The sequence below is a fragment of the Lagopus muta genome, chromosome 7 (assembly GCF_023343835.1).
Source record: "Lagopus muta isolate bLagMut1 chromosome 7, bLagMut1 primary, whole genome shotgun sequence".
Lineage (NCBI taxonomy): Eukaryota > Metazoa > Chordata > Aves > Galliformes > Phasianidae > Lagopus > Lagopus muta.
Window position 1 is genome coordinate 1480349 of NC_064439.1, and position 26570 is coordinate 1506918.

The 26570-nt window shown below is 43.7% G+C and overlaps 1 protein-coding gene across 11 annotated transcripts in view; it reads left to right on the forward strand.

The window, feature by feature from the left end:
* Window positions 1-3499: 3499 nt before the first annotated feature.
* Window positions 3500-26570, forward strand: part of ADCYAP1R1 (ADCYAP receptor type I) — a 130532-nt gene continuing 107461 nt past the window's right edge. For 9 of the 11 annotated variants that reach the window (XM_048951615.1, XM_048951619.1, XM_048951618.1 and 6 more), the window contains exons 1-2: window positions 3500-3559; window positions 3878-4159. The gene's annotated coding sequence lies outside the window, so the exon portion shown is untranslated. Of the gene's footprint in view, window positions 3560-3877; window positions 4160-4818; window positions 5076-26570 lie in introns of those variants that run through there. The other 2 variants (XM_048951617.1, XM_048951616.1) reach the window with 2 other exon arrangements.

A 26570-nucleotide genomic window follows, 5' to 3' on the forward strand; every position in this document is an offset into this window, starting at 1 on the left:
GGGGTTGGAAGGCATCTCAAGAGATCATCAAGTGTAACCCCTTGCTACAGCAGGTACACTACAGCAGGTTGCACAGGTAGGCATCCAGATGGGTCTTGAATATCTCCATAGAAGGAAACTCCATCACCTTTCTGGGCAACCTATGTGAGTGCTTTGTCACCCTTATCATAAAGAAGTTCTTCCACACATTTGTGTGGAATTTCCTGTGTTCCAGTTGTTGGCCATTGCTCCTTCTCCTACCACTACAGACCACTGAAAAGAGTCTAGCCTCATCCAATTTCCTCCTGCACTTTAGATACTTAAAATCATTGATCAGATCTGCATTGGAAAGACATGGGTACACTTAGGACACAGTTCCCTTGAGCTATATTCAGTATTTCTTTGGGCCAAGAAGGATCAAGCTTTGCATTTCAGTGACTGCATTGATGAGACCTGACTCTAGTATGAAAGGGTAGATGGTTAACCAGCTGAGAACTAGCTGTTAGGTCAACTAAATCACACCTGAGATATCAAAATAAAAGGACAAGGACCTTCCAATGCTACCTTTACCCTAGTCCCAGAAAATACTCTTGGAGCCAGCTTGCCAGTGTCCTGATCCTCTGTAGGGTGACAGATGGATGGCTGTCTAAGTCATTTAGCAGAAAACCATGCTTTCTCCCAGGAAACCTTCTTCTGTACCCACCAGTCCCTTCATGCTGGCCAAAATAATTGCTATCATGCTTCACACACACTTAAATAATGAAGAGCTATTTAATGGACTGCTCGTAAGGATAACAAAAAAACACCGCTTGCCTGAAAATGGCTTAATTGTTTTCTCCCAAAGAAAAATTCTCTTTTTTGGAGAGCAAAATTATTCCACAGACTCTCCTACTACTTCAGTAGGAAACCTGAAACAGATAGCAGCCGAAATCATCTAAGGCAGTCCAAGTGCAGTTGGATGTAGGCCACCAGATGATTCTTCTGGCCTGCTGCCCTTCTCCTGGGAAAGGCAGGGAGCAGATGTTGTAGCAGCACATAATAACCGAACAGCTGGGAAACTTCTTCCATACTTAGCATTCCAAAGGGACATTCCATAGTGGGACTTCTGTTTTTTTTCAGGTACGATTGTCGTAAATTCTGAGAGTTCTTGAAGAGATCTGGTAAATGCTTTTTGGTTGTTTTGTTTTCTTTGGAAGGGTTATTTATTTCTGCAGGATTGTTTTTCTTGGGATGAACAAATATTTTGCTGTGCAGGTTTGGGATACAGAAAAAATGGGTTCTGATGAGATCCTTCTGAGTAGTATTTAGCATCTATGTCTGATTTATTTACTCTTGAAATTATTTATACAGCATGGAAATCTAGCTTGGGGACTTATCCTTTGTAAACATCCAAAGTAGGTGCAACGGATGACATAATGAAAGCACTTCTCTGTCTTTAATTTAAAGAATGCACGAGGTGATTAGATTTTTAATTCATACTCTTTTTTCCAATTATATTTAGCAAAGTTACTAGAAGTTGGGAGATGTGACTACGGAAGTTGGTATAAAAGGAGAAAGTGCAAAGTAGAGCTTTTGAAAAGTCTAGATGATTATTTGGACTGTTCCACGATGCTTCCACAGAGCTGGATGCATTCATAATGTGCATTCTTTGCATTCTTTTCTAAGGAGAAGGCACCTATGCAGCCATGGGGCTGTTATGATCCCAAGGGACAAGAGCAGGGCTGCCTCATGCAGTGCTTCTGCCTCTGGACTTACATCCCCTCCGTCTGCTCCACACAGACTGAGAGCCATAGGGACTGTAACATGCAAGTATGTAACTGAGTCATGGATATTCACATTGGATAGGTAATGGATTTAGTTGCTCCTCTGCATAAATTGCTTGGTTTTTATTTTGCTCAATCTGAGAAAAGGGTAAAGGCGAGGAAGATTTGAAATGAATTTGTATTCTAAGAAAGATGGAAGACAGAAAATGAAGGTGAAGGGTTCCCACTTTGGGAAGAACAACAGGATTGATATCCTAGCACTGGGAAATACTGAGGTGATTGGAAGAATCTTATCTGTGGGCAGTTGCTCCTACAACACCGGAAATATATGTTGGGATGCAAGTTCCATACCAAGTTCCTGACCTGGATCTGTGGGTCCTGAGAGAAGTATGGTTGACAGCTGCAAAAGCAGTGTGAGACAAAGTGTTTTCATGGGATATCCTGCCAAAGGGATCCTCTACTCCTGCTACAGCTGTTCAGATTCTGTTATTGATCATTTCCCAGATCTGGAGAGGTTTTATCCTTGAATGCTGCTCTCCGTAGAAGGGAACAGGGACAGGACACCCAAGATGGACCCCTAGGGGACACCACTTATCACTGGCCTCCACCTGGACATAGAGTGGTTGACAACAACCCTCTGGCTGTGACTATCCAACCAATTCTCTATCCACTGAACAGTCTATCCTTCAAACCCTTATCTTTCCCATTTAGAAAGGAGAGGAGGACATCCTTTCCATCAGCTCTGGGTGGATGTGGGCCAAACGTCCATCTGCAAATGCCATTTAGAAAACACTGCTTAGAATGAGCTGCAGTGAGCTGCAGGGCTGCCATGAGCTGCAGGGCTGTGAGGGGCTGCAGGACCACGAGAGGCTGTAGGGCCATGAGGGGCTGTAGGGCTGCTATGAGGGGCTGTAGGGCTGCATTGAACTGCAGGGCTGTGAGGGAATGTAGGGCTGCCATGAGGGGCTGCAGGGCTGCCATGAGGGGCTGTTGGACTGCAGTGAGCTGCAGGGCCATGAGGAGCTGTAGGGCAGTGAGGGACTGAAGGGCTGCCATGAGGGGCTGTAGGGCTGCCATAAGCTGCAGAGCTGTGAGGGGCTGTAGGGCTGCCATGAGAGGCTGTAGGACTGCAGTGAGCTGTAGGGCTGCCATGAGAGGCTGTAGGGCCACAAGGGAGCTGCACCCCAGAGGCCCTTTTGTTGTCTCCAGAGCACACTGTGGACTCACATCCTCCATGCAGCCTCAGTGCCCCTTCTGTGGGGCTGCCATTCCTCATTCTGTGCATACATCCAGCACTTGTTCCCGTTAAATGTCCTGCTTTGCTTCCCCTCAGGTCCCTTTTGTCGCTTCGCTATCGACTCTGCAGTTTGGGGAGAAGCTGCCTCACCTCACCTTGCACTTGCACCTCTTCCCATCCAGGGGCAATGCCTGCCTCCATCCACCCCATCACCCCGTTCTGCCGAGCCTGCCCAGCTAATTAAAACGAAATCAAGCGGCGAGGCAGCACAGATGGTGCTGAGGGGACAGCGAGAAGGAGAAACCGGGAGAGGTAGAAGGGGGAAAAAAAAACAAATCAACAACTAAAAAAATACAAAACAAACGGGGGTGGTGGTGAAGTGCTTGATTTAAGAAACTCGATTTAATAAGCACCCCGCCTCCCTCTGCTCCTCATTGGTGCCTTCGTTCTCCTCCATATTAATGAAGAAGCCGAGGAGAGGCGATTGGCTCCGCTTCCCTTTTGCTTTCTTCAGGCACTCGGGGGAGGAGGTGTTTGCATTTCTCTGCAGGAGCAGCTCGTTTTGCAGAGCATTGTCTGGGTACGAGAACCGCACGCACAGACAGACAGATAGACAGACAGACACACAGCGGTACGGGGGGAGCACAGCACAGCCCCGACCCGCAGGCACACAGCATCCGAGCCGGCCAGAATCCCCTTCTCCTCCCCCCCCGCTTCCCGAGCGAGAATAACACTCCCTTAAAAAAAAGAAAAAAAAGAAAAAAAAAAAGAAAAAAAAGATTCTTCGACCCCCCTTCTCCTCCCCCCCCCCCCCCAAAAAAAAAAAAAAAAAAAAAGTTTGCAAATCTCCGGCTTGCCTTCTTGCCTTTTTATTATCATTATTATTATTTGGATTTAGGGATGGCAAATTCCTTCACGGCCGGGACCTGGCCCATCCCCTGAGCAAAGCAGCCTGGACATGACCGGCAGGCGAGGGAGGAGGAATTGTGATTCCCTCCGGAGGCTCCGTCCCCTCCCTCCCCCCCTCCTCTCCTCCTCCGGCCGGTGCGAGCCCGGCGGGGGCAGCCCGGCTCCGGCCGCTCCGTTCCCCCGGAGCAGCTCTGCGTCCCTCCGGCCCCGCCCCGGCACGGCACGGCGGCATGCAGCATCTCCAGCACCGGGACGGATCCCTGCTGCAATGGTAAGTGCTTATCTCCGGCCTCTCCCGGGCTGGGGAGCCGTTCTGCTCGGGGATGCCCGAGAGCAGCTTCTTGCAGCCGGCTCGTTTCGGAGTGACAGTGATTTATCGGCTTCTCCCTGATTTTCCCCATGTCCTGAGAATGCTTTTTTTTTTTTTTTTTTTTTTTTGGGGGGGGGGGGGGGGGGGGGGGGAACGGCAAGCAGGCTTTCTGCCTCCTGCCAGGCTCCGAGAATGCGGCCGCCAGATAGATGGGTTTCTTTCGGAACGAATAAATCTCCCTTTGCAAGCGGTGACAGGTTAACGTGCTTGGTATGGGGATCACGTCTGATTTTAACACAATATGGCTGGTAAATAAAACCTGATTGCTAACAGACCCGCTGTTGGCATTTTCAACCTCTAAGCTACCTTTGCAGTTCTGCATCTTCACCTGCCACGCAAACTCCAGTTCACCCTTCAGCCGGTGCACCAGGACTTTTCTGTTTTCACTGCGGGGTCGTAGTAAAAATTGCTGTTAATGTGGCTTTGACCTCTGCTTGCATGCTTCTGGGCACTTCTCCTTATCAGCATTGGAACAGCTGGCTCTAATACCAGTTTTATGCACAGTATATCTTAAGGGAGAGGGGTAGGCAGACTTTTTTGCATGCAAACAGTTCAGGTATGTGCTGGAATCTGGAGAGTTCACTGCTAGGGAGTGGATAATGCAGCGTGGTGGTCAGGTGTGGAAAATGCATGAAAAAAGAGAGAGACAGATGTGTTTGGAGACGTAGTGGTGTTTGTGGTGAGATGATCCATCCCGCTGACTTAGGAGTACATTGGGAAGAACTCCCTGGGAGTCAGTAGCTTTCCTCTGCATCTGATCTGCTGGTAAACAGGACCTGGCCCTTAACGTGAAGCATTCATCGGAATTGCTCTGTAGGTAATTATGATAGTAATAAAAAATAGTCACCGAAACGAAGAAGGTGGCAAAATGACCTGGTTCTTTCTCAGGGCATTATGGAGTGCCATCCTTCTTGTGTTTGCTAATTACAACGCATGTGTTGGACCGATGCTGTGACAGGCAATGTAATTGAAGATGGTTTTTTTTTTTCCTATTTGTTGTTTATTTATTTGTTGTTTGTTTTAATCTGTCATTGTCAACAAACAACAAATAGATTTTTGTCTGATGTTATTTGGGTCCAATAGCCATCTCGGTGCTGTGTTCTGCCTATGCCAGTCAGGAGATGTTTCTGTGGTTAATCAGAGTGAATGTATGATTGCTTAAGGTTACTGTCAATGATAGCAGGAAGGTAAAATCCTTAAAGTGGTGTTGATATAGCTATGGATAAATAATTATCCATATGCATTATACAAGCATTCTTGGTTGATGTGAAGCACGCTGGAGCTGCCTTGAATGAAGTTGTCCTGAAGGACGAGTAAAGCAACGCCGCTCCAATTTGATGGATAATTAAGGAATGCTATTCAGTGCAATAGCAGCAGTTGGATTAAAGTTGATGTCTGCTCGTATCCTGGTTGTAGCTCTGGCTGATGGTTTTCTTATTGTTCCTATCGCTTTTTTTTCCTGTCTGTATGTTCTGAGAACAGGGGATGCTGCTTTGTTGTTCAGTCAGGACAGCTGTGATTGTTCTGTTGTCCTGGTGGCAATCTATCTTGGCCATCACAGAGAGCAGGGTTTGTGTTGTTTTGTTTTCTCCAACCCAAGGCATGTCTGCAGCGACTGGAAGGATAACCATCGGCACTGAGCAAGCTCAGAGGTTGTGGGGGGCTTCTCAGAAAGCCAGTTACCTCAGACAGGGACTGGTTTTGTGCTTGATTCTTGGCTCCAGCCTTCCATTGGGGTTCCTGTGAGTAACCTTAAATCTCCCTGCAGATTTATGATGTCTGCTGTTTTCATGGCGGTGCCACAGCCGCCTGTAGCTCTGCTGATGTCAGTATGCATGCGAAGCTCATCAACACGAAGGCAGAAGCTTTGTTGTAGGATGCTACCAAGGAGAGAAGCTCAGAGATCTCTGAAATGGTCACATTTAGGCTTTTTTTTTCATTGCATCTCTCTTAATTTGGCTGAGTGAGCCGGCATCCTGGAGATATTTTTTCTGGAGTTGAGTTCCATATGTGCCTACGCCTTTGATCAGTTGAGCCCCATGTCCCCAGGCTGATTCATTTGAATATAGCAGATTTTGTTTTTCTTTCCTTCCTTCTGAGCACACTTAGTACAAACAGTCTAATTCCTAAATTAGCTCAGTTTATCTTCTGATGAAACCAGAATATTTGAGTTAAGAAACACAGAAAAAGTAAACACATGACACCATCACACTGTCTGTCATATATGGCTGAAAGATATGCAGAAATATCCCATTTACTCCCATTTTTTTCCCCTGTGATTCTCAGGAGAGGTAAGCTGATGGCAGAATATAGCAGTCAGTGGAGATAAAGGGTTTACTTCACCCCAGCACTTGGCCCAGAAACCAACCTTTACATCAACAGAGTATGTTTTTGCATTGGTTTGTGTTCCTTTATTTCCATTCCCAGTTCTCCTTGCACATCTGACATCCAAGCATCCTGCATCACTTGTGAAGGCAGTAGAGATGTGAGTGCGTGCTGAACTCAACAGGATCTTTCCACACCGATGCAAAAGTGCAACACATCTACCAAAAGGAGTGTAAATGCACCAGTTAGAAAGTCTCTCTTTCATCCTATCCACGACTGCAGTCATTTTTACTGATAATAAGTGGGCAAGGATTGCTTAACCTTCATTCAGAGTGCTGCTATCCTATATACTTGGCGTCCCCTGATGGGATACATTTACAGCTCTGCTCTGCTCTTAAAGTGCTTTGCATACAGAAAGGTATTTGGTTGTCGAGGATCACTGACAAGTGCTAGAATTGTGGTGGCTGTTGAAACAGATTGGATTGTTGTTGAGTGGGCACAAATACATGGGAAGGAAGGCAGACCTTTTTCAGAACGCTTTGCTGGTTGCACACACACAAACACTTTGCATGTGTTTTATTCTCCGACCACCTTTTGCTTTCAGAGTTTGTCCATCCAGCTTCTTTGGCTTTAAGCTTTATCTCCACAAAACAAACTAAGAACCCTTGTAAAACAAGACAGATTCTCTGAGTCTTGTTCACTTAATTCATTTCAATTCGTTTGCACTCAAGGCCAGGCTGGATGTGGCTCTGGGCAGCCTACTCTGCTGGTTGGTGACCCTGCACATAGCAGGGGGTTTGAAACTAGATGATCATTGTGGTCCTTTTCAACCCAGGCCATTCTGTGATTCTACGACTGTATTCAGATGACGGCCTGATCTGTAGCATAACTGGATTAGTAATTTCAGGGCACTAAAGCATTCCATTCCTGAAGGAAAAATGCAAACGCTGTAGCATGTAAAGCTGACATGGCTGTTGTGCTGGGAATATTCTTTTGGAAAGGAGCATAAACATAAAGGAGCAGTTGCAGGGACTGCTGTTTGATGCTCTGATTCTATGCTAGCATTGAATCCAAGCTCTCCTGACATAGTTGCACCTGAAATGAACTGATTGGCATTTAACATCAGAGTTTATCTGCCCTGGGGTCATCCCAGCAATTGCATGCTGCTCATTCAGGTATCACTCTTGGGTGGGTTAGGATATCAGGGCATGTGTTAGGGCTACGATCTCAAATTTCTCTGATGTATTCATTTGGCAGATTTTTAATTTATGTTTTTTAGAAGCGTGGACAATTCCACTTAAAATCGATGTTTAAAAAAAAAAACCAACAAATTTTATCAACAATTCTGCTTTGCATTATTGTATTTATTGTATATATATGTATATATTGTATTTGCATTATTGTGACTCATAAGTCACCCTAAAACCAGCACTTAGAAAACTAAAAGGGGATAAGTGGTTGTATGGTTTAACTCTCCTTCTTCCTAATAATAGTTCTGGGAACAGTGATTATAATATTTCTGTTTATAACATGTTGTGGATGGGAAATTTTGAAGTCTTAAGAGCTGAACAGGTAACATGGTGAAGGTTGGTTTGTCTGCTGTTGAGGTAGTCCACAAAAAGCCGTTGTGATTAGAGAATGATGGGCCACAATTGCTTATGAGCTGCAAATGGAAGGATAATTATAGGCTGTTATCTGTGATTTGTTGGCCCTGCTAAGTACTGCTGAGGGTTAAGGAAGGAAAAGTCCTTTCCATCTGTATGGTGGGTTAATAGCCCAGGTTTTTATTCTTTGCTTCCTCGGGATGAGACGTTTTGCTGCTTTCTTATCCCTCCAAGGACAAAATATCTGACTTATTGGGAATTCTTAAGGACAGTGTCACGTCGAATGGAAACGTGGCAATATTGAGTTGCCCCTTTTCAGGGAGCAGGCATGTAATGAGGTGTAAATTGCCCCACTCTCCATGTGAAATCATGGCCATAAGGGATCCCTTACTGAGCTGTCATTCATTTCACTTGGAGGAAGGCTTTCACTCACAAGTGTTGGGCAGTCGGGGCTGACTTCTGTCTATCATAGAATCACAGAGTGGCCTGGGTTGCAAAGGAGCACGATGCTCATCCAGCTCCAACCCCTGCTGTGTGCAGGTCGCCAACCAGCAGCCCAGGCTGCCCAGAGCCACATCCAGCCTGGCCTTGAATGCCTGCAGGGATGGGGCATCCACAGCCTCCTTGGGCAACCTGTGCCAGTGCCTCACCACCCTCTGGGGGAAAAAATTCCTCCTAATATCCAACCTAAACCTCCCCTGTCTCAGTTTAAAACCATTCCCCTTTGTCCTATCACTATCCACCAATGTAAACAGTCTCCTCTCACTTAAGGGCCCATCCAGGCTAATCCCACACCCCTGTATTATCATTGGGCAAGGTGCATCATCTCATCCCGACGGGGTTGGATGAATCCCTCTGGAGGGGTTCCTGCAGCACAGAGCTGTACATGCTGAAGCAGCCATGCGGTCCCGTGCTATCTCAGAGATAACCCTCTGAAGGATAATCCTTCCCTTGCTCCCATCTTTGCTCACAAGGAAGACAGCTTTCATTTTTATTTTTTGCCAGCTCATAGCGATAGCAAATCATGCGAAAACGCTCCGTTTTCTGAACAGCCCAAACCTGCAGCTGTGACCCCCCAGCTTCCTCTCCCCCATTTTCCATTTAGCCAACTGCCAGCAGCCGCAGCCTGTCCATTGCAGGGAGAATTCATGCCGTACATCCCAGGCAACACCTTATCTATTTGCAGGTCTTGTTTTTGGGGGGGACTGTTTTTGTTTTTAATTCACTGATCACTTTGGATCTCAGATGCTTCCTCTGCATATTGACACTTAACATCTTCAAATTTCTAGGAGGGATCTGCCAGCTGAAGCCTGTGTGTCGTTTCATGAGCAGGTGGGGATGCATGAGGACAGAGGAACATTCAGGACGGCGACATGATTTTCTGCAGGCAGATGCGAGCTCGTGCTGCCTGTTTTCTGAGCCAGCCAGAAGCTCTGCAGTGCTCCAAGCCTGATCTCTTACACTCTTCTCCCGAATAGCTACATTATATGTTGCAAGAAAATGCAGATGGATGCTGACCAGACCTCTTTTGCTTAAGCTTGGCACCTTGCAAAATACATTTTGGCCAGCTTGGTGCACATGATATGCTTGAAATTAGGTGACCTGAAAGCCAGATTTTGCCATAAATCAATAGCTTAATGCTTTCTTGTTACAGTGCATCCACCCTCTGTCCTAAGCTAGCACGACCCAACTGTCAGTTGATAAATGGGTTTAACTGGATCCTTCCTCCTTCACTATGGGCTGTAAAAATACTTACAGCAGTTCAAATAATGAAAAAAATAAATGTATACATGCACCACTCACAGCACAATGGTATGTAGGCTAGACTTAAAGTTGCAGTAAGTAGCAGATACTTCTCTACAGCAGAAAGAGATTATATTTATTTGGAAAGGCAGTTTAAAATAACTAAGATATCCTTAACTATAAATTCCTTTTCCTAGAATGGTAAGGCTTTATTAAATTACCACACTGATATTTCTGCTCTGTTACTTTTTTTTTTTGATGTTTGTTTGCAAAGGAATTTTTAAATTACTACTTACAAATTAAGATAACATTCATGCTGTTAGGCAAGAAAAAAAAAATCCTTTTAAAAAGCAATTGTCATGATGGCATTTATATACATATATAAATTCTTAAAGAGATACTACTCAAGTGCCAAAAGCCAAGTATGAGTACACTGTATGCTCATTTCTAAGATGTTGGACACAAAGCAAGACTTTCTCTCTTAGAGTTGGCCTAGAAACAAATTACATAAAGAAGCCAGCACAAGTGCATTATATAAAAGACCAAGTTAAAGTTAGTAAAGTTACTCATTTCCTGTGTTTTAGAGAGCTGGATCTCTGGATTTCTTCCAGTTTTGTGCTCCAACTTAAGATGCAGAGGAGATGAGAGAGCATCAGAAATACCGCAGATGCTTAAGTTCATCATGACTAAGGCTGGGAATGTGTCACAGCTGTCACCCGAGCCTTGAATCCCACAATCCACTCTCATTCATTCGAATTGCATGAAGTTTGACAGCGTGGATGGTGTTTTTGTGCTCGTGAATGGGTTAGTTAACCGAGATGATTACGTACAGTGGGTGAACAGCTGGAATAAACTTCATTTGACAGAATAGTGCTTGATGAGGGCAGGGGAGAGAGTGCCATGAAAAGCCAATATTAGCAAGAATGAAGTTGCTTCTCTGCGCCACTCAAATCTTGGACTCTGGTCTAAATTCTATTGCTTGTTGCCCTTTGGCCTGCTCTTTGCACCACAGCAGGTTGTAGTAATGATGGTGGTGGGAAATGGCCTTCGGAGGCATCCAAATCTGAATGTTACACGAGAGAGGAGAAGAAATGAGTATCGCAGCCTTTTTGGTTTCCCAAACAAATATATAGCCCTGATGGATTTTCACACCCTGTCCTCTGCACGGAAGACATGCAGGTCTTTTAATGTGGTGTTTTCTATAATGCTGACCAAAAATGAGATGGAGCTTTCAGATTTGAGGCATGTAAAGATAGGTGTGCATTCTGAAGTGTCTATCAAAGGTATGTTCCTCTTGACAGTGAACTCAGGTGTTTACCACAGAGTGACTTCCATTGCTCTTTAGCCTATTTATCACAATAATACCAGTGATGTGGTTTAATCTGCACTCCAAATCTTGCTCTGGGTTACTAATCATTTCTGTGGTTTAGAATGAGAGTGGTCCGTTGTGGCCTTGGTGCTCTTAGTAGAAACTCAAAGTATTTGTTTGCACACAGTCTCACACAGGTCTTGGGAATGCCCTTTGCTCTTGCTATTTCTGAAGATCACAATTAAGACACTGTGAAATGAATGAATGGCTGCATTGCAAGTATCTCTACCTGGCTCCAGATCACTCTTGGAATTACATTGCCTAGAACATCCCTGATGCTTCATTTGCCTTTCTCCAGATTTAACTACCACAAGCAGCTGCTGATCATCCTGTGATTGACTTATCCAAAAGCTTTTTTTTATCCCTCTTTGTCATTTACAGTTGAAGTACTCCCGTCCTGTACCTCAACCTTGACCCTGTTTCTTTCTGCTGCTCACTCGGTCCATGCTGATTCTATTTACCTTAGCTTTCCCCATCTTTGGTACAAAAAGACTTCGGGTTGAAGTTCCCCATCTCCTTAGTGCCGCTGACTTTCCTACACAGTTGTCTCAGCTTCTCCAAGCTTTCTTGTATAATAATATCAGCTCCACACTTGTTTTGGTGAAGGCTTGTATGGATTTTCTTTGCTTTATTTTTTCCATCAAGTTTTCAGTCTCCAAAAGACATGGAGCTGTGTCCAAGGCTACTAAAGCAAAACATGACCTATTTAAAGCAAAATGCTTCCAAGCACTAGGCTTTAATATTATTCTAACAGGACCGATGTCTTAAAGCTCTTCTGAAAGAAAAGCTCTCCCTGAAAGATTTCTAACTTTTGGAGATCTGTTTGATCTGTAGCTTTCTGATCTGATAAAACAAGCCTCACATCTTCCAAACAGAAGCAATAAAAGACTGTCCAGACTACGAGCTTCCCTTTCAACTCCGTTGTCTTAATTATATTTTTTCCTGATAGATTCTTGCATTGACCTCTTGCTTTCCTTTCCACTGTCCCTTCTGAATTGAGGCTAATTCAGCTACCCTGCCAAAGAGACTGAGATAAATGTGTATTCTCGGGCTACTGTGCACCAATTCCATGCACACCACTAGTGCATTATGTAACCCAATAGGTCTGACCCATTGCCAAATCTATGCATGGAAATCTAACAAGTGAAATATGTGTAAGAATTCAGGATATGAAAGGAAATGTGGTAGCTCAACCACACAACTTCCATCAGAACATTTGTAACACATGCCTGTATTCTTGAAAGGTAGAAAAAAGAAACTCACTTGAATGCCAACGTGGCATCCATTTTGTTGGAGAAACTCTCAGCTAATATTCTGCTTGATAGACAGACTGTGCCATGCTATGTCACACACCAAAGCACTGAAATTTCAAACATTTCATTTCAGTTAAGTCAGAAGTTTGAATTTTCCAACATTTGTATGTAATCTTACACGATTTCACTTTCACTTGGCTTATAATTACTTGCTCTAAACGTAATTTTTTGTGTTTGCAGAGTACAGGGTTGGAAATCATGACCATTTTTCATGCACTGTCTTTACAGGCAGTGGAATCCCGAAGGAGATTTCTAAGATTATCCATGTGGTTTGAACATCTTTTTTGCTTTTCCTCTATCACTTCATAGTTGATACTGGGTAGGAAGTGATGTGGGAGGGCCAGGTAAACCAAGCAAAGTCAAATGAGATTAAAAAGTCTTAAAAAGTCAAATAGGATTATCAGTTTTATCGAAACTGACCAGATTCAAAAGAAGATGCAGGCATTTCTGTCTCCCTATCTGAACTGATCCACAGCCCTCTCTGTAACAGCATGTCCAAACTTGCATTTTATAGATCAGTCTGGGGGGATTTAAGCCAAAATACTAAAGCTTGTGATTCATGTCCTGGTTCCAGCCTGCAAAATATTTGTAGAGTTTCATTTATGTCCTCGCAGTTTCCAAAATGCATTGCTCTTGTGTGCTTCTGCTTCTGTGAGACTCTGAAGAATGGCCAACTTTAGTGCCTCAGGATTTGCATTCAGCTGCCATGGGTTAAAGGTTGGACCACAGGTCATGCGACAGAAGACGAAGCATCAGTTCAGACATGATGAAGATGAAGCGATACAGTTGGAGATGGTTGAACCTGTCTTGCTGTTTTGCATTTCTACAAGTCCTCTCAACATACAGTGATCTCCATTTTTCCTCAGGATGCATCTCAGTATGTCGTTTTCATGGCTGCTGGGCCAACTTGGCATCCCATCACCTTCCTGCCTCTATTTGCAGCACTTCTAAATATTATAGCAACTTTCCCGGCATCTTTTTGTATTCTAAGATCACAAAGGCTAAACAAAATGATGGATATGAGACAACACAAAGAAAGAATAATATCTCATGTTCTAAATGGAGCTGCCAGTAGTGCTGTCTCTTCAAGCTGACCTTCCACAAACAGCTTCTCCCTTAAGAAGATACAAGCTCCTGTGTATTCAGGAAAATGAGGCATTGATATTGGCCAGCCCATTAGATAAACAAATGAGCAAAAGAGTAAACAAATATGCATTCCTCTGACTACTTTCTTCTCTCTCACCTGCCATGCTTGTTCTGTACCATTTTTACTATGTGTCCTCTTTGGGCATTGGGATTTAGTCTTTTTCTATTAACGCTGTGATTTCAGCTAACATGAAGATGAGACGCATGTCTGGCAGGCCTATGATTTTGTGCCAAGCTTTACAAAATGTTCTCTTTGATTCCACACCTTATTCTTTATCGTCTGTATCAGCAGACTGCTCGTCTTTATTGACCCAGAAGTAACAATAAAAATCAGTCTAAGTACAGCATGACTTTGTTCCACCTGCTGTTTGGAATATTCCCTTCTTAGTTTACCACAAGCAGTTTTGGAGGAGCTTCTGTGTTGTGCAATGAGCTGCAGGAAGTAACCTGTGTCATTAAAAGGAACAGTGCTGAGATGTTTGTCAAACAAATTCTTCCTGCTTGTTCTAACTTGGCCTTACTACAAAAGCACTGAATCAGGAGGTTACCCTGATTTCTTAACATCTCTCAGCAAATATCCTACCAATGTTCTTCACATTCTTTTAAAATAAACTATTTAGTTGAATCAGTCCATAGAGTGAAACGAATTTCTTCATTTGTTGATGTCTTCAACATGCTGTTCTAACAGCAGCAAGAGCTTTCTTGCAAAAGCATAACACTGCACATGAGACATCTGCATTGCAACAGCTTTCTGCAAGTTATCACTTCTACAATCACAGATTTGCTCAGGTTGGAAAAGACCTTAAAAATCACAGAATCACAGAATCACAGAATCACAGAATCACCCGGGTTGGAAGGGACCCCAAGGATCATGTAGTTCCAACCCCCCTGCCTAGCAGGGCCACCAACATACATATTCAGATCAGGTTGCCCAGGACCCCGTCCAACCTGGCCTTAAACACGTCCAAGGACGGGGCATCCACAACCTCCCTGGGCAGCCCGTTCCAGGGCCTAACCACTCTCCTAGTAAAGAACTTCCCCCTAACATCTAACCTAAATCTTCCCTCCTTCAACTTAAAACCATTTCCCCTAGTCCTGCTGTTGTCAGCCCTTTTGAAGAGTTTACTCCCCTCCTGGGTGTAGGTTCCCTTCAGGTATTGATAGGCTGCAATGAGGTCACCCCGCAGCCTTCTCTTCTCCAGGCTGAACAAGCCCAACTCCCTCAGCCTGTCCTCATAGGGGAGGTGCTCCAGCCCCTTGATCATCTTAGTCGCCCTCCTCTGGACCCTTTCCAAAATCTCTATGTCTTTCTTGTACTGAGGGCTCCACACCTGGACACAGTACTCCAGATGGGGCCTCACAAGAGCCGTGTAGAGAGGGACAATCACCTCCCTGTCCCTGCTGGCCACCCCTCTCCTGATGGAGCCCAGGATCCCATTTGCCTTTTGAGCTGCCAGAGCGCACTGCTGGCTCATATTCAGTCTCTCGTCCATCAGGACCCCCAGGTCCTTCTCTGCCGAGCTGCTCTCAAGGACCACTCCTCCCAGCCTGTACAGGTGCCTGGGGTTCTTCCGGCCCAAATGCAAAACCTTGCACTTTGCCGTGTTGAACCTCATCAGGTTCACCCGAGCCCAGCCCTCCAGCCTGTCGAGGTCCCTCTGAATGGCATCCCTTCCTTCCACCGTATCAACCGCACCACTCAGCTTGGTGTCGTCAGCAAACTTGCTGAGGGTGCACTCAATTCCCTCATCGATGTCATTAATAAAGATGTTAAAGAGCACCGGTCCCAAGACAGACCCTTGGGGGACACCACTTGTTACCGGCCTCCACCTGGACATAGAGCCATTGACCACCACCCTCTGTCTGCGGCCTTTCAACCAATTGCTTATCCATCGGGTCGTCCACCCATCAAATCCACTTCCCTCCAATTTGGAGATGAGGATGTGGTGGGGGACCATGTCAAAGGCCTTGCTCAGGTCCAGGTAAATGACATCAGTCGCCTTCCCTTCGTCCACCAATGCCGTCACTCCATCATAGAAGGCCACAAGATTAGTTAGGCATGACCTTCCTTTGGTGAAGAAATCATCAAGTTCAAGTGCAACCTAACCATAATACCCTAACTCTTAACAATCCTCTGCTAAGGATCATAAGAATATAGGATTATATTCCTTTATTCCACCTCAGTCAACTTGACTTACTATTGTGACATTCCCTTAACTCTCCTCATGAATTTACAAAGCAAGGCATTCCAAGCCAAGACCCAATAATGGGTCTGCCACTCATTAAGGTTAATGCATTTACAGTATAATAGTAATAATAATAATCCTTTATGGATTTATAGAATTTAAGTGTGAATATTTTCTCTTCTTCCTCCCAAAGATTTCTTAAAAATATCGTCATTATCCCAAACTGATAGTTAATAAGAAATAATCTGCAGATGTACCACCTCGGAGCTCTTGAGTGCTCGCAGAAGCAAAATATCATCCTCAAACTTATTTCAAATGTTCAGGTTTTGCAATGCGTCTTTTTATTTTTATGGTATGTAATGACACAAATTTCTGTTGTCTTTTTGAGATAAAATAAGTCTCCCTTGATGTGGAAGAATTTGCTTGCAGTAAGATTCAGTAAAAAATGCAGTGGTGCATTGGCTCGATTCAGCACTGTCATGAATGCCAATTAGGCTCGAAGTGGTTGGGAAAATAGATAATTTACACTGCTGTAATGGGAGGAAAGCAAGAAGAGTCTGCTGTATACCTGAGGAATCTGATTTCCAAATGAACTGCTATGTAGCATTTAGTAATTGTTTAATAAATAAATGCCAGCAGCAACTTTTCAAATAGTGCTCAGGGAAAACCACAGCCCAGAGTCTGTTCCCATACAGGCATCTTGGATGAGGCCATTCTGATTTGGGGATCAGTCAATATATAAGAATGGGAAAAAATGATGACGTTACTTAAACTTAAGGATAAAGAAGGGTCCCAGTCTTGACTTATATAGCAGTGTATTTGTAACATTAAAGTTCCTTTGTGTTCAAGAAACACCCAGAGTGTTTAAGAAACGTTGTACTAAGGGACATGGTTTGGTGGGGAAATATTGGTGGTAAGTGGAGGGTTGGACTGGATGATCTTGGAGGTCTTTTCCAGCCTTGGTGATTCTATGATTCTGATTTCTTTTCCTTGCCACCGCTATGAAATTCCATTGGCTTTCATGGGATACTGAGTTAATTTCCTTAGTCTCCTTGTTCATAAGCTAGTAGCTGACAAAACACTTCAGATACAGAGATGGGTGATGAGTTTAGCATAAAAGCAAAGGCTCCTGGCTGGCTGGACATATAGATTTTTACATGGGTATAGGATTGCTCAGTGGTTATTGAACTGTTGCCATTGACAGATGGATTCACTGTGGTCCAGCTGTTTGCTTGGCCAGAACAGCTTTGCTTTTAGACCTTTTAAGCATTTCTGGACAAGAGACCACTCAAAGGAGAATTAGATGGAGACAAGTTATGCTTCTGCAGTAGAAGACTGTAGACTGGTAGGAGCTAAGGACACAGCAGAAGCAACCCTGTCTGTTGGATAAATACAGTAGTATATAAGCCTTTGTGAGCTCCTGCCAAGGAGCATTAGGAGATAGGATCTGATATGGACACCTGTCAGCAGTAACGAGAAAGTATTTACAAAGCTCTGAAATGTTTTTATATTGGTGGAGTCTTTCCATGTATTCCATTTGGCCCATTGTCTGCACGTCTTGGATGAGTCCCTGCCGATTAAACTGAATAATTCTGTTCCTTGCTTACTCTTATAAGCTGTATCTCTTTTCAAAGAATTCAGAGTTATTTGCTTCTGATTCTTCAGTGAAGCGGGTGATGGGATATCTGCATGCTTGTCCCTGTTTTGATGAGTTTCAGCAGAACACATTGTTTTGCCCTTGGAATATAAGGGGATATGGTTTTGAGATACATTGAGGAATCAAATATTTCTAGATAATATCCCAGACATCTGCATTTTGATCATTAAACAGTAATTAAATTATTATTTAATTAAGGTATTTGCATGGCATCTACATGGCAAACTCATGGACTCAAAATCGCAGAATCATAGAATCACAGAATGGCTTGGGTTGGAAGGAACCCCAAGATCATGAAGCTCCAACCCCCCACCAATGCAGGGCCACCAACCTCCCCATTTCACAGCAGCCCAGGCTGCCCAGGGCCCCATCCAACCTGGCCTCCAACACCTCCAGGGATGGACGGGGCATCACAGCCTCTCTGGGCAGCTGTTCCAGCCCCTCACCACTCTCACAGCACACAACTTCCCCTGACATCCAACTTCAATCTGCCCTCCTTCGACTTCAAACCATTTCCCCTTGGCAATGCCTGGGCACTGTTCAAGGATTACCAAATTACATACATCCTCCCCAGCAGACATTTCACAAGTGACATGCCCATCTGAAAGACTGAAGCAACCCATGCACAGTCTGTTCTGTGGCACCTGGCCTCAATGCCAGAAAAAGTTACAGTCACTTTACCAGCATTTCTCTAAATCGTAATGGGGATGCAAGGAAAGCAAGGCTGAAAATAGCACCAGTGAATAGACAGAAAAGCTTTATCTGTCTCGTGCCTTGCATGCTCCTGAGCTCCTGTGCTATTCTAGGTGTCCTGGCTGAGCTGTTGGACTGCAGCAGGAGTGTCCTATGGTGACATCCCTTGGCTGAGCCATGACATCCCTTGGCTCTTCTATCTCACGTTCTGCCAAGTGTGAACTGTGACTTTTCTGGAGCATCAGAGTTCAGTCTCCACATGATGTAACCACTCAGCTTAGGTAAAGGAGGAAAGAGCTTGCTTGGTGGGCAGACCTGATTCTCTGAAGAGCTGGGAAGTGTATTGGTTGGAACAGCTGTCTGCATATCAAAGAATGTAAACTCGTAGGAAGTTTTTTCCTTAGTGACAATAACAAGAATGATTTTTGAGTGTTTTCTTCATGTCTACTTGTAGTGGTTTACATACGATCAGAAGGCAAAGAATGCAACTGGCATTTCCCAGCAGAAGGTTGGTGGGTTTTTCCCTGTTGTATTTTGTAGCTTACACTAGCTAATAGGAGATCTTGCTATTAGCACAAGTACAGAAAATGTGCAGTTGGAAAACCTGGAGAGTTCCGAGATGTTACTAAAGAAACAGAACTAACAAGGGAACTAACTAGGAGCTATGGCAGAAGGAAGTCCTAAGATGCAAATCCCTTTAGGTGGTACTAAAGAACAAACTGTATTGTAAAGTCCAAATTTGGAGTGCAGTTAGCATAAACTTCTTTGACTGAAGAAGTGAGCTAGGTACCTGAAAGAGTGACTGACATCAAAATACGATTCACATGATGGATGTGCTTGGCTTGCTTCATTGATTGTAGGAGATTACAACATAATTTAAATGCCAGTATTTAAGCAGGGAAAACCCAAAGCCTGGTGACCAGGAGCAGTGCAGACAGTTCACTTGTACCATGTGGTATCTAATTCGCTCGGGCCATCATGTAATTATAACCAAAGTGGAACATTGTGAGGAATATCATTTTTCCTTCTGCAGTCAGAGCTTTGGGGCTTAAAATGTTGGGGATGGGTTTGTGCATTTGAAAAACACGTGTCTAATTTCTTTTTCAAATTTTGCCATGGTAAATGATGATTAAAATTTGAATTTTTATAAATAAATCAAAATGCATCCATGGCATGTTTTGTAATACAGCAAAATGGATTAGGATAATAACTAAAATGTACACCCACTCAAAATCTTTTTAAATACCTTCCCCATGTTATCAGAAAGAACTTCCAAATTGTGCATCACGAATCAGTTAGCATCAACACTTCCCTTGGGAAAAAAGCTAAAAATGCAAATGACAGAAATAGTGCTTATTAATATATAGATTGCCCATTTGCTATTTTAACGTTTCGATTTGAACCATTAATTTAAATGGAAATTACTGGCAACTAAGCAGGAAGGTTAATTAAACTTAACATCCTGCTTTGGATTGCTTGCTGATATCTACATTTCACATCAGTGGTTTGGGGCTGAATTTCAGTCTCTCCAGTGAGCTGTCCCTTGCTCTTATGCAACTACTTACTTCAGTAGCCCGTTGCTGTTAAGTACTTCCAGCCTAGACTTGAATCTTTATCCTTTCATCAAAAAGTTGATCAGGATTGACTCAGCTCTGAAATGCATGGGTGATAAAATCTGAGATCACAAACTGTGCACTGCATGTGTATTTTACATTAAACCGCTCAGTACTATCGAAGAAAATGAAAGTGATTTTTCTTAGTTCCAGCCTTCTGGGCTCTTTTGTGAGTGAACGTATTAGAGCAGAATACCAAATTAGGAATTAAAAGATTTACTAGGTTAAATCTCAGAGGACCCATTTGGGATGTAAAATGATATGTTGGTTATGTATTGAGGAAGGGGGACGCAGGCAGAATGGAAAAAGGGCCACAATAAGAGTTTAACAAATTGAACTTGACCACTCACTGATTAATGTGCATGATAAGAATACATTGATTGAATGGCAAATGCAACAGTGAGAGATTTTACTGCTTGTTTTCTTACTGAAGTATATTTCTTGTCCCATTTTCACCAGTTCTGTCAAGAGTGGCAGAATGAATTGACCAACTGATAGTTAAAATTATGAGCATCCCAAGTGAGAAATAATACATATGAGAAAACAAACGCAAACCAGTTCTATCCTGTGAAGGCCTGGGTTTAATAAATTCTGTTGTCTGAAGTATATGCAGTGACTGTGAGCTGTCTGAAGGCAGCACCACCTCCAGCCAAGCCCGCCATCTTGTCACAATGCTGAGATGGTGGTACGAGCACTCCCTAAACTGGCTCAGTTGGATTGTCCTTGGTTAGCAGAGCCTTACTGTTGGAGCTAACCGTGTCATGGAGTCACAGAATCACAGAATGGCCAGGGTTGGAAGGGACCTCCAGAATCATGAATCTCAGTGGTAGACATACACTGACACAAAATGTGCAAAATAGTACTTTAACAATTCTTCTCTGCCTCAATCACAGAATCACAGAATGGTTGGGTTGGAAGGGACCCCAAGGATCACGAAGCTCCAACCCCCCACCAATGCAGGGCCACCAACCTCCCCATTTCACAGCATCCCAGGCTGCCCAGGGCCCCATCCAACCTGGCCTCCAACACCTCCACGGATGGACGGGGCATCACAGCCTCTCTGGGCAGCTGTTCCAGCCCCTCACCGCTCTCACAGCACACAACTTCCCCTCACATCCAACCTCCAGCTGCCCTCCCTCAGCTCCAAACCATTTCCCTCGTCCTGCTGCCATCTCCCCTTTCCAAGAGCTGACTCCCCTCCTGGCTGCAGGCTCCCTTGAGGCACTGCAGGCTGCACTGAGGTCACCCCGCAGCTTCTCTTCTCCATGCTGAACAAGCCCAGCTCCCTCAGCCTGTCTTTATAGGGGAAGTGCTCCAGTCCCCTGAGCATCCCATATTTGTGGCTCCTCTGGACCCTCTCCAACAGCTCCCTGTCTTCCTTGTACTGGGGGCTTGAGACCAGATGGGGCCTCACAAGAGCAAAGTAGAGGTGGACAATCACCTCCCTGTCCCTGCTGGCTACCCTTCTGCTGATGTCACTTGTGTGGAATTAGTTTAGGCAGCACTGGATGGGACCCTGGGCACCCTGGTGTAGTATTAGATATGGAGGTTGGCAGCCCTGCCTGCTGTAGGGGAGTTGAAGCTTTATGATGCTTGAGATCTCTTCCAACCCAAACCCATTCTATGATTCTGTGAACACTCTTATGACCAGCACAACAAACAGATTGGCTGGAACATGAGTGAGATGTTCATAGCCTAACGTAGATGTCAAGAGCTGACAGCTGTTGTCAGCTTTTGTACAGGATTTAGACACAGTGGTGGGCAACTAATTTCTAGAGAGGGTCAACAGAAGGAAAGAAACCACGTGTTTTTATGAAGGAATCTCAGCTGCCCTTAGGTTAATGGAAACAAGTTCTATTAACTTGCTGGAAAATAGCCAAAAAGGAAAACAATGTGAAGGAATTACAGAGAGAATTCTGTGTTCCTGCCTGCATTGGTGGTCAGTGGAGTTATATTTGGTACTCAGAGCTAAAGTAATCCCATAGAAGTGAAGTACTGAGCGTCTTTATTTCTCACTCAAGTCACTCAAGATGTTTCTGCTCATCTCTTCATAAGTTTGAGCTTTTCATTTGCATCCTGGCTTCATTGATACAAGCAATAGGTGTGGTAACCCTAGTGCAAACAGGCATTGCGTCTTGAACAACACTGTAGTTTCTTTGTAGGTAAAATAACCTTACAAGGCTTGGATTGCCTCTGGGGTTTGTGTGCAAGTGAACAAACTGGGTTGTTTTGTGTGCTGCTTGTTTTGTCAAACGGATCTTTTAAAAGGGAAAAAAATGATACTATTTTTCATTTTAGAGACGTGCTGATCTGTTTTAGAATACACAGAGGACTCTGTCCTTTTGCAGTGGAGTTGGATGACTGATGCTGGATAACGGATTGCTGCACTTAGGGTTTATTCACCTACATATGTACGACTTGCAAGTCCTAATATCTTGTTTTATTTTGGTTTGGGTTGGGCTTTTTTTGGAAGAGTTGGTTTAATGTCATTCTACATACTCACATAGCCTTTAATTTTCGTAACTGGCTTGAGGATAACACATAATACAGCCATCCCACACAAAAGAGGAGCCAGAATTATTTCTGCAAAGCCTGTGACCGTTACCCACCAAGGAAACAGAAACAATACTGTGCAGATTTTGGGACCAACTAGAGCCAAGCAATGCTGTATTCAATTAAACAATCAAAAGGACATTTAAAACCATGCCACAAAGCTTCGGTTTCATCTCAGTGGTAGACATACGCTGACACAAAATGTGCAAAATATTACTTTAACAATTCTTCTCTGCCTCAATCACAGAATCACAGAATGCCTTGGGTTGGAAGGGACCTCAAGGGTCACAAAGCTCCAACCCCCCACCAATGCAGGGCCACCAACCTCCCCATTTCACAGCAGCCCAGGCTGCCCAGGGCCCCATCCAACCTGGCCTTGAACACCTCCAGGGATGGATGGGGCATCACAGCCTCTCTGGGCAGCTGTTCCAGCACCTCACCACTCTCATTAGTAAAGAACTTAATGACTCAAACGACTCTTTCATTTCAGGACTGTTTCCTGAACAAGGCAGTCTTAGCCAAAACATGCGGTTCTCTCAGGAAGGTCAAACAGCAGCCATTTATCCAGACTCCATCATAAACAGTGTTCAGTTTCTCTAAGAGACTCTCACTGAGCTGACTTCAGGTTATCAGATGTTTACTTTTATCTGCTGAAAGAGGAGCATTTCCTCCCTCTCCCTTAGGTGCCTCTAGCCTGCTCTCCCCATCAAGTGACACATTTCAGAACAACATAGACTCGTCCCATGCTTCATTTCCTCCATCTGGCTGCAAACTCTAGGGACAAACGTGAACTTTGGAATGCAATGACAGGAATACCCTGAAATGTGAACTTACCTTTTCTGCATGTAGAGACAGAGTGTTTTTCTGTTTGTTAGTTTATTGGTTTTGTGTTGGTTGGTTGGGTGGTTTTTTTTTTTTGCCTGATGCCTAAGATGAGATGCTGGTCTTTGCTGCAGAATACTGTTTCAGGCAATGAAGGAGCCTGATATATATCAAAGTGGGCTGAGCAAATAAATAAGTAAAGGTGACTCAGACTTTCTTTGTGTTACAGCTATGGGGTCTCTGAGACTGCTATTATGTTTAAAATCAGAGATGTCTTAGAACAAGTTGCCCAAAGAAGTTGGGGGTGCCCAAGGAGGTGCCCAAGGCCATGGATGTGGCCCTGGGCAGCCCGATCTGGTTTATGGCAACCTTGCCCGTGGCAGAGAGGTTGGAACTGGTTGATCTTAAAAGCCTCCTTGAACCTAAATCACTCTGTGATTCTATGAAGTTAGCAGGCTATCAGCCAATGTGCAGATGAACCATTAAACTCCAGCCAGTGTTGTTCTAGCAAGTTCTCCCATAGCACCAATGGTCTCTCCTTTGATTTGCACGACTGGCCCACCTTTAATTCTTCACTTTTCAGGGGATGGGAAAACCTGTGAAGCCTGTTTGTACATCGGTCCTCACCATCTGCAAGGCAAGAGGGTCATTAATAATGCAGCCGATGGAAATGAGGGCTTAGGGACGTGTTTATTTTTCTTCTTAATAAATTGCATCCTTTGGAGGCTGCTGAAGCGGGTTTCCTCAGTGCTGGAGATCAATAACACTTTCTCTTTCTTAGGTTGTTTTTCTTTTTAAAACGTTTTTGTAAAACACTGGCTAGGATGGGCAGGTATTGTGTTTCTGTGAGCAGTTTGGAGTGATGTAGTTGTTTGAATAGATGGAAGAAATCCTCTCTTGTGGAGCATACAGTAATGGAATAATGGAGAGCTGCTTTATTATATACTACCATGAAATAGCAAAAATGCTGGCCAAAATCCTTTGTCCTAATGAGTTTCCAAAGAATCTACACCTCTAAAGTACTTCAAGGACACATGGTGGTCATCATAGTATCACCTTGAAGTCTTACCACAGATTTTAGTTAATTTTTTTGAGCAATTAACCAAAATAAACTTGCTTACAATCACTACTCTCAAAGCATTGTTTCTTTGGTGTCTTTTGTCCTGCATTCAGGTGACATTAAAACCAACACTGGGGAAAATGAAGGCTGGAAGGTGGTTTAGACTTGACCTCATGTAATGTGAGGAAAGGACTGGTGAGAAAAGGAGAAAATTCTTTGCGGGATGCTTCATACTTTCTGACCTTAATTGGCTTCCCAAAATAAGATGCTGCTAATCAGCTGAGTGTAGCTTTGGCAAACTTTTACTGTCTGGGCTGAAATTTTGTATGCTGTGTGTCTGTCTCAAATCTTTCCCTTTATTTCCTTCTCTCCCTCCCTCCTTTCTTTCATTTCAGATAAAACAGTTGATTTGAAGGTAAAACTAAAGCAAACTTTTTTTTTTTTTTTAAACAATTTAAGAATTTCTAATATCTCCATGCCTTGGAAGCAGAAATAAAACATTCAGAGGAACAAAAGGCTGGCTTCTGGTATTGCTAGCATGTCTTATGTTGTCTGTCTCAGGTCAGTGTTTCTCTAGGTTGAATGTCCTTGGATACACTGGGAAAATTTTCACAGTCTGTCTGTTAGTATTTGTGGCACTAAGGAACGTGGTTTAGTGGGCAATATTGGTGGTGGGTGCACAGTTGGACTAAATGATCTTAGAGGTCTTTTCCAACCTTTATGATTCTATTACTGAATGGAATTAATCTCACCTGCCAGATGGTGTATGGCGTAGTCCTTCGCAGTTGAAATTGTCTGTTTAGGGTCTCCTTGGTAAGCATGGGAGAGAAACTGATAAGCTTGAAGTATAAGCTCATCTAAACTGCTGTGGTTCACAGGAGGCCAGACTGGAACATTTCATGTTAGGTAAAGGATGTATTCCCTGCCCTTAATCATGATTCCTTATTTCAGAAATATATGCTCTGTCAAAAGAGAAGACTTTAGGTGTAGGCTGCATTTTCAGCAGACGTAAAATACTGACTTTGGTGGTCCTGTGTCCATAAGAACTTTTCTCTTGCAGATTTCATTGGTTGTGATAGTGAAATATAGAAAACAACTAACCTGAAGTTATTCTCTGTGTTAGCATGAAGTTGCTGGAGGTCAAATTTGTCTCTTTTATCCATCAACGCTTGTGAATTACACAAAGCAAATATCTAAATTAACTACTGAACTGAACAGGTGGGACAAATGTTACCTGAATTTAAATGTTCTTAATATAAAAAGCAATGACTAGTCTGACACTTTCCTATATAGAAAACGTCGAGAAATAGGGGGCGATTCTTACGATGCTTTAAGATACATCATTTCAGAGGATTTCTGATGTCAGGTGATTTGCATTCTGAGCTCTGCTGGCTGTGCTGGATGTATCTCGGAGATTGTAGAAGGAATCTTTGGAGATGAGCTCAGTTTTAGATGTATATATTTGAATGAAACGACGCCCATCCAAGGCTGTGAAAGACCATCCTTGGGGAAGGGATATTTTCATCGTGCCTTTGAAACATGAGTCAATCTTTTTCAAACCGAACAGTGGGAATTTTGGAGAAGAGGTTGAACCTAATTGTGTTTACATCCTTGAGTCCTGGATTTTACTGGTATGGATGATCTCCAAGCTATTCAGTAAAAAGGAGTAATGTTTTGTTTGCCTTCTGGACCACGTGGAATACTCTGATTCCACAAGATTTCTGATGTGCTTTATATGCAGTTCTGTTGCATATGATCTCATGAGGGTGGTCAGGCACTGGAATGGGCTGCCCAGGGAAGTGACTGAGTCACCATCCCTGGATGTGTTCATTTAGATGCTGTACTGAGGGAATATGGTTCAGTAGGGAATATTGGTGTTAGGTGGATGGTTGGACTGGATGATCTTGGAGGTCTTTTCCAACCCTGGTGATTCTGTAACTCTGTGCCCATTCTGTCCATTTGTAAACTGATGCATCACACATCTCAATATCCATAATCAGTGTTTTTAGCTTTCATCTCAGTTGCCACATTCAATACAGCAGAATAATCCACTTTTCCAAGATCCTACAGACTCCTGTTCATGCAGCTTTCATGCTTTATATAAAGAAAATTCTGCTGTAATCAACCGAGGTTTCACTGAAACAAAATCAAAGCAAATAACGGATACAGCTAATCTGTGCTAATTGTGTTTTAGTGGGTTTCTTTTGTTTTGTTTTGTGGGTTTGAGC